Genomic DNA, 18,829 nt, shown 5'->3' with positions numbered 1-18,829 from the left:
CCTCAGTTTTTGAACCACTTATGGTGATTTTTACTTTGCCATATTTTGTTGCCTATAGTTGCTCACTTTTATTATGGCGTCTTTATATTGTTAGCCCCCTCGTGAACCAGCTTTGACTGAGAGGTGGAATTTAAATATTTTCAATAAATGCATAAACAAATAAGGATTTTGAAAGGGAGGAAATCATATGAAAACCTGCCAAATATATGACGAACTATTATCTGGCCAACATTTCTGAGTAGATATTTGGTCAACACTTGCATGTTCCAAATTATTTTGTCCTTCTGAAACGTGATTTGAATAATCATGCCCTTTCAGAGAGCTAGTTTAGACTTTTGCAAGTTGGAAACTTAGAGAGCGGTAGGATTTTGGGGAGGTGGGGAAGCTGATATTTAAGTGAGCCAAAAAGTCAACAATACCTGTTCTGAATAGCCAGGGAATGTGGTTATATCAGTAAATAAAGACTGTAGTTACATTAAAACTTGGTAAATGCTTCCAGAGAAGATGAAGTATGGGGTACTAGTCCATTGATCAACAAAGCAGCGTCTCTTCTGAATGGAGAGCTAAGGCTGTGTCATTGTGACTCAACCCATTGCTATAAAAATCAAATAAAAATCAAATCAATCAATAAGCACACTACTTAGTGGCAGAGCACACAGCAGAAGAAGAGAAATCCAACAGACTGATTTACCTTTAACCCTGTGTCAACTTGTCAACCTTTTAATCCCAGAAGGGTAAATCAGACGATGTATAAATTATCCTCAGCCGTGCTGACAGCTGCTGCCCCTTGTCTCCCGATCTAGGCAAAATTCACAGATTCAGTTTCATTATTATTTAAACAACAAACAAAACACACACTGTTCTTTGCAGTAAAGATGCAGGGGGCTGACACTTTATGTAAATATATGCTATATATTGGGAAGAGCCAGTTCATCTGCCTCTGGTTCTCTCCATCCCCTCTCCTGCTTTAGGATTGCAGTCTTAAACTGAGGGTGCTCATACCCTCAAACAGAGTGCTAAGGCTCAGGAAGGTCTCCTGCCCCAGCTGTATTACCTAACAGAGTTATGTTTCAGCTCTGGGTTTTTAGCACTGTCTGAACCAACAAGAATACTGACCAAGGGTTTTGGAGGTCAGGTCCCTGACACCGAGTATGAGGTTCATAATTGTGACATGGTGCTAATCTGACGGACGTAGAGTGCTGCTGGATAGCAGTGGGAAAGCAACATCAATGAAAGTAATTCAAAGGCAGCCTGCAAGCATAGATGAAAAGTGCATCAATAGTGAGATGCTGCAGCAAAACTTTACAAAGTGTGAACGATTTGTAGAAAAAGATAGTGGCCAGGATTCAACTAACACATTTGTTCAGTCAAAGCCATATGCAAGGACTTTTGCCTGAGGAGTGGGGTTTCCACTACTCTACTCTTCCTGGGTACCCCCCCCCCCCAACATTGGCTTGATGGACTTGTTGGTAGTGTGGGCCTAGGCAAAACATCACACATATATAGATATATTTGCTGCAGCAGATCAGTGTGGATTTTTCAATATAGGAATGTTTCAACTGCATCTACCCATAGGACATATTTGAAACATTAGAAGTGTACAATTATCTGTAGCTGGAAAAAGAAAGCGTGGGTGTGGTCTCTACCCAGGTTTACCTGGATAACAGAAAATCTCATCAGCCAAGATTTGAGTAGTGGAGACTTTATTGTTTCATGACCAGACCTATATTACTGGCAAATACGGTTCTGGAAAACCCTTAGTTGGTATAGCAGGAACACAAAGTTCCTTGCAGTACTTTGGGCCTTTTTGAATAACCTAAACCATTTCAGTATGGACAGTCTTATGTAGATACAACTCAGTATTCTCCCTGCCACCACTATCACTTTGTACATTCCCCACTTTGCACAACTGCTGAAGTCTTCATTTACACCGCACAAATTATCCTTAGCAGCAGGTAGGAAGCAATCAGCAAGGTGCAGCTGGCAATAGGTCTATTTTCATTAGTGGATGAATGGAGCCAGGGGACATGACATTTGTCCAGTATAGTATGGGAGGACTCTATTAGGAAAATCGACCCCGGAGAATGGTTAGGCTTGCTGAGGTAAATGAAAAACAGGAACGCGTATAATAGATTGTAAATGTTGGTTTTGTGCATGTTTATGATGATAGTGGGGGCCAGGGAATAGGAACCCTGAGATATTGTAAAATGCTCTGTAAGAAGTTGCACACTTTCAAGCTGTTTTGTATTTAGTTTTCCACCTTGAAGAAACACGGGGCTCAATCCAATCCCATCATGCATGCAGCCCTCATGGGGAGGGAACAAACCTCTCTGTTTTCTATTTCAGCTGTCTCCTGAACTTCTTGTGCTTTCTGTTGGACATTTTCTAACTGCTGCAGAAACTGATGGAGCACACATAGGGCTGCTCCTCAAGCATGCAGATCATCAGCTGATGACTGGCTCCTGACCAACGTTAAGTCACATGTCACATAGCAACACAGGAAGATGCATTGTGTGTTCAGACCTTTAAACCTCCCCTTTAAATAAATACAGACAAGACTCAAATTGTGGTTTGGTTTTTGGCAGAATTTAGGCCACAATTTTATTGATTACAGCCAGTTTCCCAGCCAATCAGCCAAGTGGGGAAAATTCCTGCCATGCCCCTGTCCCAACGACAGACGACACACGACGGCATAGCACAGCCCTAAATAAAGGGAGAGGTGGGTGGGTGTTCCGATGCACGCACCAAAAAAGGAAGCTCTGGGTCACCTGCATATATAGGTCCCTTGATCTGTTTAGCTTGCCTCCCATTGGCCTGATTAAACCCAGCATCAAGGGACCTACCAATTGAGTGTTGTGGCTATTCAATCAAACCCACCCACAACACAGGGTTTGGTTGCCAGGTCTCACCGCAACACGTGCCCTCTTTAAGGGAGGACCCGATTTACCATTGGTAAATCTAGTATAGCATTGTCTACACTGACTAACTGTGGCTGTCCAGGGTTTCAGACAGAGGACATTCCAAGCCCTTTGTGGAGGTGCCAAGGAGTGAACTTGGGACTTTTTGCATGCAATGCAGAAGCTCTACCAGTGAGCTACGGTACTTCACTGGGTTGTCTTGTATGTAGCTGCTGAGTCTGTTTCTGATGACCTTCCTGTTTGGATGCTGCCAGGAGACGGGGGCAACTGGCAGGCCCCCAGCTGGCTCCAGCCTCCGGCCAGCAGCCGGGTGAAGCTTAAGCACGCAAGCCAGCAGAGATAAGAACTCTTTGCAATGGAAGAGGTGGACAGAGACATGTGTAAGCATATTTACAACATTTATTCAGCAGCAGTACAAAGGAAAAACATATCTGCTTCTCTTCGTGTCCAAGCAAAAGAGCAGTATAGCAAAAGCAACATACAACGGAAGTTCCCAGCAGACTGTGCTGGAAGTAAACAGGCATGTGACACACAACGCCATGTCCGTTCCTTTTAAAGTGGAATGGAACTATATCCTAACACTTCCACCACCAACTTAAAACATTTTTGTTTATCTGGGCTTACAGCTGATTCAGTTAAGCCTACTCTGGGTCACAGGAGTGTGTTGTCACCATTTTATATGTGTTCTACTGTTTTAAATACTATATTGTTGGTTTTTTTGCATTGTTTTATTCATTCAGTTGGAAATAACCTTGTGACCAACCAGTGGTGAAAAGAGACCTTGTCCTTCAGCGTAACTGAAATATAGTAATTTTTTGGTACAAACATATTATATAAGCAGAGAGACGTCAACACAAGTAAAATAAATGCTACTCATGTATAAAGAAGAGCAGGGCAGGTAAAGTGCCATAAATCGTTATACGTGGTAAGAAACTGCTTTTTAAAAGTTTCTTTTCGCTGATGAAATGAGCTCTTTACATATAAATTATATTGTAATAACAGAGCTCCCTGGTGGAAAAGAGTTCCTTCTCCTGCTGGCAAAAATTAAAATAATCACAGATGGCTAATGATCAAAAATACTGACTGACAGCTCTGAAGTGCAAGGGGTGCAAAATATTCTCAAAGCTGCCATTTGTTTATGGTCTGGGCTGGCTTTAGGCACTCACAAAATCTGGGGTTGTGTGTGATGCTGGTCCAAAACTTTTATTCATCACAGTAATAGGTTATTATGATAGCATGTTCTCATGAATGCACAGCATCATGCATACATGTTCAATTGCACTGGTGGTTTTTATGTTTGTAATATCAGAGCAAAAAGGTTGATTTCTCTGCATGTAATGTATTGTCTTATGCATAAATGTAATCTGGAATCTAACAATGCAAATGGCAAACAATCTATGCCTTGGTTGGTCTGAGATTCAGAACCAAGCCAGAGTCCCAATGACTGTGTCTGGGACATAATTGTTTGTACAACGAATGAGATGCTTGGGGAATGGAACTATGGTATTTGAACACATTCCAGATAATGTAAGGAGACAAATAAAAGTTGAGTGAATGGGGCACTTGAAAAGTTTACTGCACTCTTAAATCTAGGAGCACGCGATTACTTGTGGACCTGGCATTGCTTCTGGGGCAGCGAGCGGCAAGTTTACATGCATGAGGGGAGAGCAAGGAAGTTTTCTTCATTGCTTCCCCATTGCATAGCTTTTGAGCGATATTTGCATGAGAAAAGATGGACTCGTCATGCTCATTGGGTTGTTTTTGTCATGGAGAGAGGATTCTTTAAAAGCATTTAAAAGCCACTTAATGATTTTAAAAATCTGTAAGTGGTATACAACATTAAAAACAAACAATATAATTAGAATGAAAATACAGCCTGGAACCAATAAAACCGTAGTATATAAAACAAAAATTCCACACAGAAAACAGAGTCCAATCTTATGGGTCCAGGAAATTCTGGGCAAAATAAGTATTTAGAACATATCTGAAGCAAACCCCCTCAAGGTATATAAAATCTGTTCTCCTTTTCTAATGTAAAAGTAAGAGAGCGAAAAGACACAGGCTAACCTCTACAATTCATTATTTAAGAAGATCTGCATGGTACAGATTCCCAAATTTGCAAGGAAACCCACAAGAAGAAATGTTATCTGTTTACAGGGATGCTGAAAGGTGCCAGTCAGCAACCTGAGCAAAACAACACTTCTAAAGAGTTTGTGCTGTGTGTGTTCGTTTTACAAATAAATAAATAAAAGCTAAATGAATCCTCAGAAGCAAAACCATTTCGTGGAACCGAACAACAATAAATAAGTATTTAAAAAGCGTGCCAGAGGCAACAGAAAACTTTGGTGTTCATTTCCATTTCTTTCAAGTGCTTTTGATGAATGGTGTGACAATAGAATCCTAATTAAAGTCAAAATCCTGAATACTAAATAAATTAGAAGTGCCACTACATTCATCTTTCCTCAATGATAATGCTGCCACTTCTGATTCCTTGTGATGCTCCCTCACCATAATCGCCCTTAGCGAAAGGCTTCACCACCTCCAGGCAAGGAGCCGAGATAATTTGCCCTAACAAACAGAAAATGAGAGACAAAACATCCTAGCGGCACCCGTGTCCTGCTCTCAGTTCATTTCTTAGAAAGCTGCAAATCTGAAGCACTTGACATTTTTCTCTCTTTCTGGAAAGCAATGAATAAATGCATGTCTGTTCACAAAGGGCTGACGACCAAGGTCAGAAATGATCAAATCTGCGTTCCTATAATTGGGTACTAACATCCATAAGACTCGCATAAGTGAAACTGGCCAGGTTTTCTGAGGTGCTGATCGCTCACACCTTCCGTTGATTTTGTGAGAAGCATGCATGGATTGAACAGCTGGTCACATTATGTTTTGGTGTATAACATCAGGCAAGCAACCCAGCTTTTAAATGTTTTTCCTCTCCTAAGTGATGCAACACTCTGGAGTCCAACTTTGACCTTCCACCCTCTTCAGAGAGAGTCTCACTTGCCTGCATCAATTAGCAAAGGGGGTGGGACACAGATTATGAGAACATCTGCAACCTTGCATGGGGAGAGAAGCAGTTTAGGTTTATTCTCAGCATATTATAAAATTGGCAGGTGGAGCTGTGCTTCAAGATATTATTAAAGATTTTCTCGCTTCTTAGAAGCTACAGACTTCTCTCTCTCTCCCCTCCTATTTTCAGGGCAAGTGTAAACCACAGTTGAAGAACATCCAAATCCTTTGGTTCCCTGGGAAGTCTAACAACAACAACAACAACAACAACAAATTATTTATACACTGCTCATCTGGCTGGGTTTCCCCAGCCACTCTGGGTGGCTTCCAACCAAATATTAAAAACACAATACATCATCAAACATTAAAAACTTCCCTAAACAGGGCCGCCTTCAGATGTCTTTTAAAAGTAAGATAATTGCTTATTGCATTGACATCTGATGGGAGGGTGTTCCACAGGATGGGCGCCACTACCGAGAAGGCCCTCTGCCTGGTTCCCTGTAACCTCACTTCTCGCAGTGAGGGAACCGCCAGAAGGCCCTTGGCGCTGGACCTCAGTGAATGATGTGAGTGGAGATGCTCTTTCAGGTATACAGGACCGAGACCATTTAGGGCTTTAAAGGTCAGCACCAACACTTTGAATTGTGCTCGAAAATGTACTGGGAGCCAATGCAGATCTCTCAGGACCGGTGTTATATGGTTTCGGCTGCCGCTCCCATTCACCAGTCTAGCTGCCGCGTTCTGGATTAATTGCAGTTTCCGGGTCACCTTCAAAGGTAGCCCCATGTAGAGCGCATTGCAGTAGTCCAAGCGGGAGATAACTAGAACATGCACCACACTGGCAAGACAGTCTGCGGACAGGTAGGGTGATTAATTCAAACTGCTCTAACAGCACTTAAGTCACCTCCCCAGAGCACAAGCCTGGGCAGAGTGTATGGAGGTCCTGGGCTGCCAAGATGACAAAACCCATCCTCTTAGCTTCGCTGATGTGGTCCAAAGGAAAGCAGAGCAAAATGTTTGGCACCAGCTTGGCTGCAGAAGTTGCTGGAAGGAGGTATACAGGACACCATCCAACCGTCTCAGGGACTCCTCTCTGGATTTGTGTAGGGTTTACTCCTTAGCCTTTTCTTTTCCCATAGATGTCCTGCAAGGCAGCAGAGGTTTAAGATCAGAGTTTTCCTTCTCCTAACCCTAACCCCTAATGTACACCTGTAATTTTAGAAACTGTAATTTGAGAAGAAACACAGTCTGTGCCACTGGTAAGGAAGACTGTAACTTGTATGCCTGCTGAGTTAGATATCCACCTGCTAACTGTTGATGGGCTGAAGGTCCTTGCTGTCCTATCTTATGGTTCTTTCTTTTTAAACTAGATTTGGACTGGACAGCAATTTAACTTGAGGACTCCTTCAAATAGACCAGGGCTGGGGAACCTGTGGCACTTGAGATGCTGTTGGGCATCTTCACTGGCCAGTGGTCAAAGAAGTTCAGAAAAATCTGGAGGGCCACAAGTTCCCAACACCAAAATAAAGGGTTGACTTATGACATAGAGAAATGTCATTTTTAATGTAGGACACAGGGCCACCTTATGACTAAGAGCAATCAGCTAGATGGTATAGTTTGAACATGGCTCTATCCTTAGAGAACCTTCTGACCAAAGCTTACTTCTTGCAGCAAACTGATCCCATGGCACTATCCTAATAATGAAGCCTGAGGTTGGTGGGTAGAGCCAGGGGGTCTGTAAGGGATCCCCGAGGTTGTCGTCAAACGCTTCACACTCTGGCAGGAAAGCGACACCCTCTATGTATTTTTGTGGTGTTTAATATTTATGCGACACATTGCATGCTATTTATCAACACAGATAAGTCAGCTTTCTTTATCATTTAGCTTAACAGAGCAAAAAAGCATTTAAATAATGTGTCTGCAATTGTATTCTATGGAGATAATCAGTAGCTTATTAACCTTAATCATAACAACACATTATCGCTATTTGGTTTCATGTCACCTAATTTGCAGAACAATGGTGAAGAGCATACTCAACACATATGAATATATTCTCAAGATACTGGCACTGCATAAATTCAGTGACCCTCACTTGAAATGTCAGGGACTTAAGAATAAGCTATATCACACAATAAATGGAGAGACAAGGAAACAGAGGCGGGGGAGAGGAAGAAATCAAGTAATCAGAGAGTTCGCAAAGAGCAAACACTTGATAAGAGTCAGAACAAAGTGGGATCGTAATCAGAAAGTCAACCGGAATGCAGAGCAAAGGTCAGCAACTCTTAAACATGTTTGTGTAGCTTCAATTAAACTAACAAGCAATGGCATCTGCTTAGGTCAGGTTTAAACACTGGAGGTTTGGTAAATGAACTGCATACTCGCTCCTGACTTTAGGGTAGGGTTTTGAACATTTATTTGTGAAATGACAGAAAAGCAAAGCTGGAGTGCATTGAAGACAAATACCACCTTCAATTCTTTGCAAAAGAGGGCCATGGTAGCACACCAGTTGGGGCCATGGTACTTGTGGCCACATTCAAAGCCACACACTTGAAGCACTGCGATTCCAAAAAAGAATTCTGGGAGCTGCAGGTGGCTAAGGATGCTGGGAGTTGTTAGGAGACTCCACTGCCCTCCCAGAGCTATAGTTTCTGGAGTGGTTTGACAAACAATCCCTCTTCAGAAGGAACTTTGGGAATCAGCAGTAGGGGTATCCTGGGACAGCAGTAGGGGTATCCTAACAACTTTAGCACCCTTAGCAAACTGCCGTTCTCAGTATCCTTCGGCAGAAGCCAGGTCTGTTCAAAGTGGCCTCATAATTCTTTCAATATTTGGTGTGAATGTGGCCTCAATATTCTTTTGGCGATGAAATTCCATCATGGAGTTTCATCCATGAAACTCTGCAATCCACACACTGCAGTCCAATAGGAAACAGAGTCCACAGTGGTGGTGATATGGATGTGAGGAAGGAAGAACCACAATGAAATCAGAATGCAATAGGAGCCCTTGTGGGAAGAGGGCAGGTGTAGTGAAAGGGTCTAAAGTATTGTGTGTTTAGCCCAGGGGTGAGGAACCTCAGCCTCTGGGATCAAAGCTGCCCCCCCGGACCTCTCTATCTGGTCCTTGGAACTCTGCATAAGCTAGACTACCTATCCACAAACCACACACCTCAATAATAATAATATTACAATAATAATTTATTATTTGTACCTTCCCACCTGACTGGGTTGCCCCAGCAACTCTGGGAGGCTTATAGCACATATAAAAACATAGTAAAACCTTCAACCTTAAAAAGTTTCCCAATGCAGGGATGCCTTCAGATGTTTCCTAAATGTTATATAATTACTCATCTCCTTAACATCTGATGGAAGGGCATTCCACAGGGTGGGCACCATTACTGAGAAGGCCCTCTGCCTGGTTCCCTGTAGCTTCACTTCTCGCAGTGTGAAAACTGCCAGAATTGAATTGTGCAGTTCAAGCAACCTGTTTATTCAGCACTCACCCCAAATAATAATGATAATTTTATCATTTATACCATGGTCATCTGGCTGGATTGCCCCAGACACACTTCCAACACATATAAAAACATAATAAAACATCAAACATCAAAAACTTCCCAATACATGGCTGCCTTCAGATGTCTTCTAAAGTAGAGTAGTTCTTTATCTCCTTGGCATTTGATGGGAGGGCGTTCCACAAGGAGAGTGCCACTGTCGAAATGGCCCAAAGCCTGGTTCCCTGTGTTACGGAAGGGGGGGGGGCATGTCTTCTTCACTACAATATATTTGCTCAATTTCTCTAGGACTCCATCACCCCTCCCCTGTCCTCCATAATCTCTCAAGTAATCCTGTCAAAATCACTCTGCCAAACCTTTCCTCGGGCAATGCCAGGTGACAGACTATGCGTACATGGACCATTGTCTTCTCAGGATGTGCTTATCTGCGCATATCTCCAGCTCTGCATATTCCCCCCTCCCTCCTCCATATGTTAATCCAGTGTAACCCAACCTCTCCTTAATGTATTCATGATGTAATCTGTGTAACCCAACCTTTCCTTAATGTATTCGTGATGTAACTGGGATGTATTTTGCACTGTATTCTGGGACATGGAGGGAAATTTCAAAAGTTCATGTCACCCCTTTCTCTCGGTTCAATTTCGCCTTGAACCTGTTGCGCAATAAACTTGGATCTTCTGCAGTTTGCTCCTGCGTCCGGCTGAGCTCATTTTCTTCCGCAGGGACCCACGGACTTAGTCCGATGAGCTGGGTGACAGAGTAACCCCCGAACCCAGATTTTTCCGTAACAGTTGGCGCCGCAACGTGGGGCTTGCGGTTCTCCCGAGCTGCTGACTGGGGGCCCCAAAATCTTCAGCCGGCTCCAGGCCATTTTGCCTGGGAAGATCCTTTTAGACCCCCAGCCATCTTCTGGGCGGTAATCGAAAGCCCTAGGAGTTCAGCCGGGGAGCAAAAGAGGGATCCAGCCGGCTTATTCATCGATCCCGGGATCAACGTTGAAGACGCGTGAGTATAGGAAAAGAAATCCAGTGCACTGGTGGGAAGGGGGTGGAATCTCCTGGCAACTGAATTCTCTGCCCTCCTCTCTATCGCTCCTTCTTGCCTTTCTCTTGGTCCGGTTAGTGAGAGAGACCGGGGACCGCTGCTCAACCCGAAAGGGGGGTTCTGAGCTCTATCTCTTTTCCTTAAAATCTCCAGCCAGCCGCACCAATTGGGAGCCCGAAAGTAAGACGGAGAGACCCGACTTGAAAGACAGCCGACTCTCTGCAACGGACATCCCAGTTGAAAGCAAGGGGTTGGAGCTCTCTTTCCGAACTTCTCTAGCGCCCGGCAAGGGGGCGGAAAGTGGTCTTGCTTTCTATCCCAATCCCAGCCGCACTGGTCGGTGCCACGTAACACGTGTATCGTGCGTGAGCCCGCTTCCAAAAGCAAGGGGGATTTTCAGTTCGAAATTCTATCCAGGGACCACCCGATCTGGCACCGCATGGCGCGGGCGTCCAGTAGGGCCCCTTTTCCTGAGATGTGACGATAGGTAGGAGGTTGCCAGGAGGGATAGCCCATGAGGAATTGGGCAGGACTGGCAGAGTGGAAAGAGACCCCAGGTTATAGGAAATAAGGAAATAAGGAAATAGGAAATAAGGAAATAGGAAAGGGAACGCAAGGAACCGGATAGCTAGAGCTCTCTAAAACCCACTAAGGAAGTTGCCAGGCAACTAGAAGCCCCTTCTCCTCTTTACTATACGTCCCTGTACTAAGCATACCAAACCCCTAGACATACCAATCCTAATCAACCCCTCTCTTTCCCCCTTCTCTATCCCAGACACCCCCCCAAAAAAGGAAAAAGCAAAAAAAGCAACAACAGCAACGCATGCATCTATAAAGGGGTACCCAGTCAACCAAGCGTTATGAGCCCTACCAGTTTGATTAACTGGTGGTGTGTTTGAAGAGGCAAGGAGGCTCATAAAACCATGTGGGACCTTCCTACTAATTTCACTTAATGAAGCCAAAGGTAGTGGCCCAACTCCTTGCAATAACCAACTAAAGGATGAGAATATATATGTTTACATGTCGTCTGTTATGTGTGTTGTCTGTTAATACATATATGAGAATATGTATGTTTACATGTTGTCTGTTATGTGTGTTGTCTGTTCCTTCTGTCTCTGGCAGACTGCCTTTCTTAAGTGTGCATAGTTTAAACTGCAAGCTTGCTTCAAAATTTAAATCTAAGGAAGCCATGCTGGATCTTAGCAGTCCTAAATAAGACAAAAATTGAGAATGAAGTGTGCAAATGTTTACCCCACCTCTTGCTTTGCCCCAACTTTTGAGATTGTGAGTCTACAGTCTTATTTTGGAAGGTGCTGATAACCTAATGTTTCTGCTGCAAAAGCCTAGTTGAGCCAACTGCTCTCTCAAGCTAAAATGCAGTGTATGTACTTCATTAAGCATATGCCTATAAAAGTATGGTGTTCATTCTAAGAAAATATTTGAATCCAGTTTTAACTTTGATTTGGTTGGACAGAAGAGTTATTGTAAGGCTCCTGATATCAGTCTCTATAAGACTTCATGGCCTCTTTTGTTAGAAAATGCCCCCCCCTCCCCCTTGTTTCACTCTGCCTCTTTCAGTTGTTTTCTCCCTTCTTACTTCTGTGCCAGATAAATTTACTCCCGAGTAAGCTTCCTTTAAAGGAAACTGCAAAGAGGGGAGGGGGGCAACACTCGTGTATTCCCTTAAAAAAAATCAAATCTAGGGCTGCTTTAACTGTGCTTTATAAGAGATCCTCTCCCTATCTTACGAAAACTGTTCACTTCAATCTTCCTTAAATATCATTTCAAACTCACTCAAACTATCTCAAGATCTGCAAAAAGGGTTCTGTGTAAAGTTATGTACTTTTATTTTCCTCTTCCTTAGTACATGATAGGAGCATAGATGTTTCCTTTCCCAGCTGTAAATCTGTACTTAAATGTGTATGCCTCTTTGGTAGTACAAATCTTGCTGCAAAATCTTGCTGTGAACCCTATATTTTGGAGGGTTGGACTAGATGACCCCAGGGTCCCCTTTCAACTCTCCCGATTTGTGGCTGTGTGGAAGGACATGTGTCTGCAAGCATTGGAGGGTACTTCTTAAATTCTGGTGACGTGATGGAGTTGAAATTCAACCTAGCTTTGCTCTTTAGTTTTAAAAGGTGAGAGGTGAAGCCCAACTGGTAATATCAAGCATTTAAGTGATTACAGTGTTCATCATTTTGTCTATTATTTAAAAAAAAATCAAACTTAAAAGTCCATTAAAAGTTTAAGCACATAAAAATTCATATAATCAAGTAGAATTAGCCTTGACCATCCATCCTGTAAATAAAGGGCAGTAAAATTTGTCTGCCGATGGTAAGGCTGAGAATGTTAAAAAAAAAAAAAATCCTATGAATTCTAACTCTCTGGCCATTTTACTCATAAATAAGAGAGCGGTTGATTGTTCCGCGAATGACCAGATAAAATGACCAATAATGATAGCCCTTTCCTGTACATAAAGGAAGCACTCCTGTTGCTTGGGCTGAAATTGCTAGCTTTGGTGAATACTTAAATTGCTGAGTTTCTCTTTTTTGTTGTTTTAAAATCTAACCCTATTTTTAAAATCTACTCCTTACCTTTCCCTTCCTTATTCTAATTGAGCCAAAAGATGCAACATTTTCAATGGTATAAAAGGTTTGCTGAGACATGAACTCTGCACATGCACAGAGGCTAGATCAGCTTTAAAAAAAAAAAGAGAGAGCGAGAGAAAGGAGGGGGGAGAGAGAAGGTTTGGAGAGCGTGAAACCTATACAAATTTCCTTATGTAAAACTTGGAACCATTGAGCGAAATCATCCTTAATGTGTTTTGCTCCAGGGCTACTTAAGACAATAGAGTTAAGTACTGGACATGCCAAATTCTTTTCACAGGTAAATATCAAAGCACTCCCACTGTGAGTTCCTCTCTTGAGTAGTTTCCCCCCCCCCATGGGATTTAAATTTTATAACAGTTTTCTTGTGTGTGTGTGTATGTGTATATGCCTATGCATTTTAGGAACAGCATTTCCTGACAGACCTCTCACATGAAATAATTTTCCCTTTTAACAGAGTGTCCTTTCTGAGGGGATGCAAACAGTGATTTAAATACTCTATAAAAAGTAATTGCATTTGTTTTCCTTTTGTCTTTCTTCCCTTAAAGCCAAACAGTCACTTTCTTTCTGTTCAGCAAAACAAGTCTGAATCCCTGCTATATTAGTTGATTTCCTTCTATCTCTTTGTGGCTTTGACATTATTTTTTTTAGGTTACAAATAATCTGTTTTCCTTTATTAAGTTCGTTTTATCAGTTCTTCCATTATATATATGAAATTAATCGAAGCACAACCAAACATTGTTTGTGGAATGGTATTTGTTTACCTTTTTGCCTGAGCATTTCTTAATTCTGTCATTTTGGCTAGTGCAAGGTACTTGCACAACTTTAAATTGCCATTCATTTTCTTGGTATTAACTCATTTCCCAGTATTCCACTATTAACATTACAGCTGATGTCACATCAAGAAACACTTTTATTTTCATTTGGGATGTTAGAATGCCAAAACAGATTACTTCAGGTTACTTATTAATTGTGTGTCTTAGCATTTATTTATTTTTGGTTCCTCATAGCTCATTTTGTGTGTTTGTGTTTTACTTTGGGGACATGTTCATCACATGTTGAAAGTCAGTTTCATGAAGTTCTTTTATCAGATAGCACATGGTGAATTTTAAGTTTTTCCCCATTGTTTTCCCATTTTTTTCAGTCTAGTAGTAATATGCGTGGTTTTGATAATATATTTAATAATAATTCTTTTCTAAATCTGATGTCCTTGTGTCAAGTTTGTTTTCATCTGACTGGTAATCTAATTTTTTGCTTTCTTTTGTATTTTTTAACCTTTGTATTTTTTACGGTTCTCTTTCTATACATGTGGAGTAATTTTTATTTTATAATATGAAAAGAACAACAACAACAAAAACTAAGTGAAGGAAAGCAAACAAACTTAGCAGATAATAACAGTAATTATATGGAAATGTGATAATAAATAATACTAAATAATAAATTTTATTTCTATCCTGCCCTCCCCAGCCGAAGCTGGGCTCAGGGCGGCTAACAACAATCAAAATAGTCCAATAATGATAATGAATAAAATGTTTAATCCACTAAGATTGTTATTATTTGCAGCTTCCCATGGAAACTGGAGGACATCCTTTTTGCCTTTTGCCCCTTCCTTGTCTAACTGTTTTTAAGTCACCCCAAAACCCTGCCCCTTACAGGATATCACTTCTACAGATGTGCAATGATGAAAAGCAGCAACAACCCCTCAACAACCCCTCAACTCAGTTCTTCGCTATCACAAGACCTGCAACACCAGAGTTTTCAAAGTGGCCACAGCTATCTCTTTAAAATGATATAGACTGACGGGGGGGGGGGCTGACAAAGGGGGGAGGAGTTGAATTGCAAGGACATTTTTTCACTTGAACCTCAAGCCTCTGCTCCAAGATTCAAAAGATACATACGTAAAAGATCACAATTGTGTCAAGATATGCAACAGATATTTAATTATTTTGTTTTGTATTATGTGTTATTATGTAAGAATGTTGAAATGTGTCTGACAGTGTGATTTCCACAAAGGGGGGCAATTTATTGTGTGTAACTGTTTTTATGTTTAATGTCTTATTCCTTACACACCAGTGGAGAATTCTCATGCATTTTATACTTTCTAATAGCTCACACTATTGTGTAGTCCAATGTTTAGATAACCACAATTCGTTGTCCCACCTGGCACTATGCCAACCTTCCCTACCCATTTTAAAAAATGTGCTAAAACTTGCTTTACCAAGGAGAAGCTTCTAAGAAACATGAAGGTGGATATGCTTTGGTTTAGCAGGAATGATTCCTTATAGACTTAAATTGACTTATTTGGACAACTGCCCTTGTTAAGAATGGTTTTCTTTTAACAGATTGGTTTGAAGAGTTGAGAACCATGGGGCAAGATAAATTCAAATTGGACTCAGTTTGAATTGGGCAAGTGTATCCAGGCTGCAATTAGCCTTTTGGTCCTTTAAGTGCAAGTGAGCAACTTCTCATGACCACAGCCTATAATAAAATCCCATAGCTAAAGGCCAAGGCGAAGACCTCTCCCTCACGAGATGCCCAAACCTGTGCCAGCTATGGTGAATGCTAGGCAACATGGTTAAATGAAAGCCCTGAGGGGATTCAACAGACAGGATGTGTTGCTGTAGCACTATGTCAGTGTGAGACCACAGAAGAGCTACCTTGACACCTGAGAACACAAAAATGGCGGGGGGGAAAGCAAACTGCATTTTTTTTCAGTCAGTAGTAGACCTTCCTGCTAAATGTAAAGCATAAACCACTATTGAAAATGTTTCTCCCAAGAGCTAGGGTGCCACAAGTAATTTAGTAACAAAATACAACAGATGTTCTTTTATATAATACCCTATATCCAGCTATCTGCACTGCTATACTTGCAAATGGCCGTAAGAGGCATGGCTTGCAAGTCCCTTTCAGGTTTGCATAAACCCACACATCTGGTACGGTAGATACCAAGTTATCATTTAGCGCATATATATAACACGCGTGTACATTGTATTCGTCCGTGTTGCTCCCTCTTTTGCTGCCCTGCTCAACCCACCTCCTTTCCATTAGAGCGTATTCCCACTCACAGGGAAAACCTACATTCACCGAGATTTAGGGTGTGGAGAAAAGATTTGCAAGTTCTTACAGAACTTTAATGCAAATCTATCTCCGAATGGGGGACTGTTACGGAAGGGGGGGGCATGTCTTCTTCACTACAATATATTTGCTCAATTTCTCTAGGACTCCATCACCCCTCCCCTGTCCTCCATAATCTCTCAAGTAATCCTGTCAAAATCACTCTGCCAAACCTTTCCTCGGGCAATGCCAGGTGACAGACTATGCGTACATGGACCATTGTCTTCTCAGGATGTGCTTATCTGCGCATATCTCCAGCTCTGCATATTCCCCCCTCCCTCCTCCATATGTTAATCCAGTGTAACCCAACCTCTCCTTAATGTATTCATGATGTAATCTGTGTAACCCAACCTTTCCTTAATGTATTCGTGATGTAACTGGGATGTATTTTGCACTGTATTCTGGGACATGGAGGGAAATTTCAAAAGTTCATGTCACCCCTTTCTCTCGGTTCAATTTCGCCTTGAACCTGTTGCGCAATAAACTTGGATCTTCTGCAGTTTGCTCCTGCGTCCGGCTGAGCTCATTTTCTTCCGCAGGGACCCACGGACTTAGTCCGATGAGCTGGGTGACAGAGTAACCCCCGAACCCAGATTTTTCCGTAACACCTGTAACTTCACTTCTTGCAGTGAGGGAACTGCCTTGCAGCTGGACCTGAGTGTCCAGGCTGAATAATGCGAGTGGAGATGCTCTTTCAGGTATACTGGGCCTAGTCCATTTAGTGCTTTAAAGGTCAGCACGAACACTTTGACTTGTGCTCAGAAAAGTACTGGGAGCCAGCATAGATCCTTTAGGACCAGTGTTACATGGTCCCAGCAGCCACTCCCAGTCACCAGTCTAGCTGCCACATTCTGCATTAGTTGTAGCTTCTGAGTCACCTTCAAAGGTAGCCCCACGTAGAGCACATTGCAGTAGTCCAAGTGGGAGATAACCATAGCATGTGCCACTCTGGCGAGACAGTGCACTGGCAGGTAGGGTCTCAGCTGGCATACCAGATGGAGCCTGTTCCATATGCCTCATGGTTTTGCCTGGCTGCAATGCCTCCTTGAATTCTGATATCTTGCCACACTAAAGGCTTGGTTCCTGGTAAAGCCTGACTGAATCTCAGCAGTGTGAGGGATCACCAAAAGCACACTATGAGATTACAAGGCACACACAACCAAAGCACTGTCCTGCCCATCTGCTGGCTACAGGTGGGTGTGGTTTTGGAAAAATGGCCTCCTGGGCCAAAGTGGACCCCCTAGTGGACTAAGTTTGGTCCACAGGACAGAAGTACCCCATCCTTGTCATAGAAGGTTTCCACTGGTGGAGACGGTGGTTTGTACAGCAAAATACATTCCCTTTAGGATTTATGATTCCCTTTAGAAACAGAGCATAAAATTCAAGACTGTATATCCAGTTGAATTTTCTCTTCGAAATGCTGACATCTGTCCCTCATTACGAATTATGTTATGTTGCTCACTCATTTGAATAATAAAGTTGGTTTCTTATCAAATTTCAACATGTCTGAGTTTAATAAAGAAATTATGTTTTTATTCAGTGTTTCTGTTGATATCTTAAGTATCACATGCACTGCTATGTAGTGACAAAACCAAATGCACTTTGGCGGCGATTCAATATAAAAAATGCGGAGGTGTTGATTTTATTACCGCTCTGGCAATACATTTGAAAGTGTGCTAATGACTATTAATGGCCTCGTGCACAGCCAAAAGAATTATTGAAGTCAGTTTTCTCTCTCTGATCTTCTACATTAGAAACAGATTCTGATATATTTCTAATAAGTATCAAGGGGGCTTTTTTTTTTTTTTGCTTCATAAACAAACACAAGTCCTAATTAATTAAGCTTTCATTTAACGTGTAATTAAAAACAGAAGAAAACTGCACTCAGCGGATGAACAAAGCTTAGTATTTGTTTCACAAAGTGTCACTCTGAGGTCAAACCACAGCCATTGTTGAATTAAAAATAGAGCCATTCCAACTCATTCATTTGGGTAGCTTTTCATTGTAACACAGGAACACAGAAAGCTGCCAAGTTAGGCCACTGGGCAATCTAGTTTAGTATTGTCTACACTGACAGTGGCTTTCCAGGACTTTGGACTGGGGCCACTCCAAGCCCCACCAGGAGATGAACCTGGGACCATTTATGTACAAAAGAGATGCTTTACCCCTGAACCACAACCCTTCCCCAAAATGCAATATTAATACTTAGAAGCCACAGAAATGACTTCTTAAGACGTTCCAGACAGTGAAATTAAAAGACTTGAAAGAGCTGTATGTCCACTGCCAGTGTTGTTTCTGGGCTCAATTTAGAGCGTTGGTATTGGCCTCTAAAACCCCTAAAACCAGGCGAAATCCATCTTCAAATATCTAAAAGGCTGTCGCATGAAAGATGGAGCAAGCTTGTTTTCTCCTACTCTGGAGGGCAGGACCCAAACCAATGGATTCAAGTTACAAGAAAAGACTAAACATCAGGAGGAACTTTCTGGTGGTAACAGCTGTTTGCCAGTGGAACAGACTCCATCGAGAGGTTGTGGGCTCTCCTTGGAGGTTTTGAAGCAGAGGAACTGGCTGGACATTGAGGAGTGGTGGCTGGCTTCTGATGAGTGGGTACCAGTAAAAGGAGG

General features: G+C 42.2%; 1 long non-coding RNA gene across 1 annotated transcript; it reads left to right on the top strand.

Annotated features, from left to right (window-relative positions):
* The first annotated feature begins 9,915 nt into the window (after nucleotides 1–9,915).
* Nucleotides 9,916–16,709, top strand: LOC310690081. The gene is made up of 2 exons (XR_014517876.1): nucleotides 9,916–9,965; nucleotides 16,505–16,709. It is a non-coding gene; the product is annotated as an uncharacterized lncRNA (long non-coding RNA).
* The last annotated feature ends 2,120 nt before the right edge of the window (nucleotides 16,710–18,829 follow it).

Source organism: Podarcis liolepis (genome assembly GCF_965112155.1).
Source record: "Podarcis liolepis genome assembly, chromosome: 12".
Lineage (NCBI taxonomy): Eukaryota > Metazoa > Chordata > Lepidosauria > Squamata > Lacertidae > Podarcis > Podarcis liolepis.
The sequence above is the reverse complement of the archived record's forward strand: the minus strand, read 5'-3'. Positions and strand labels throughout refer to the sequence as shown.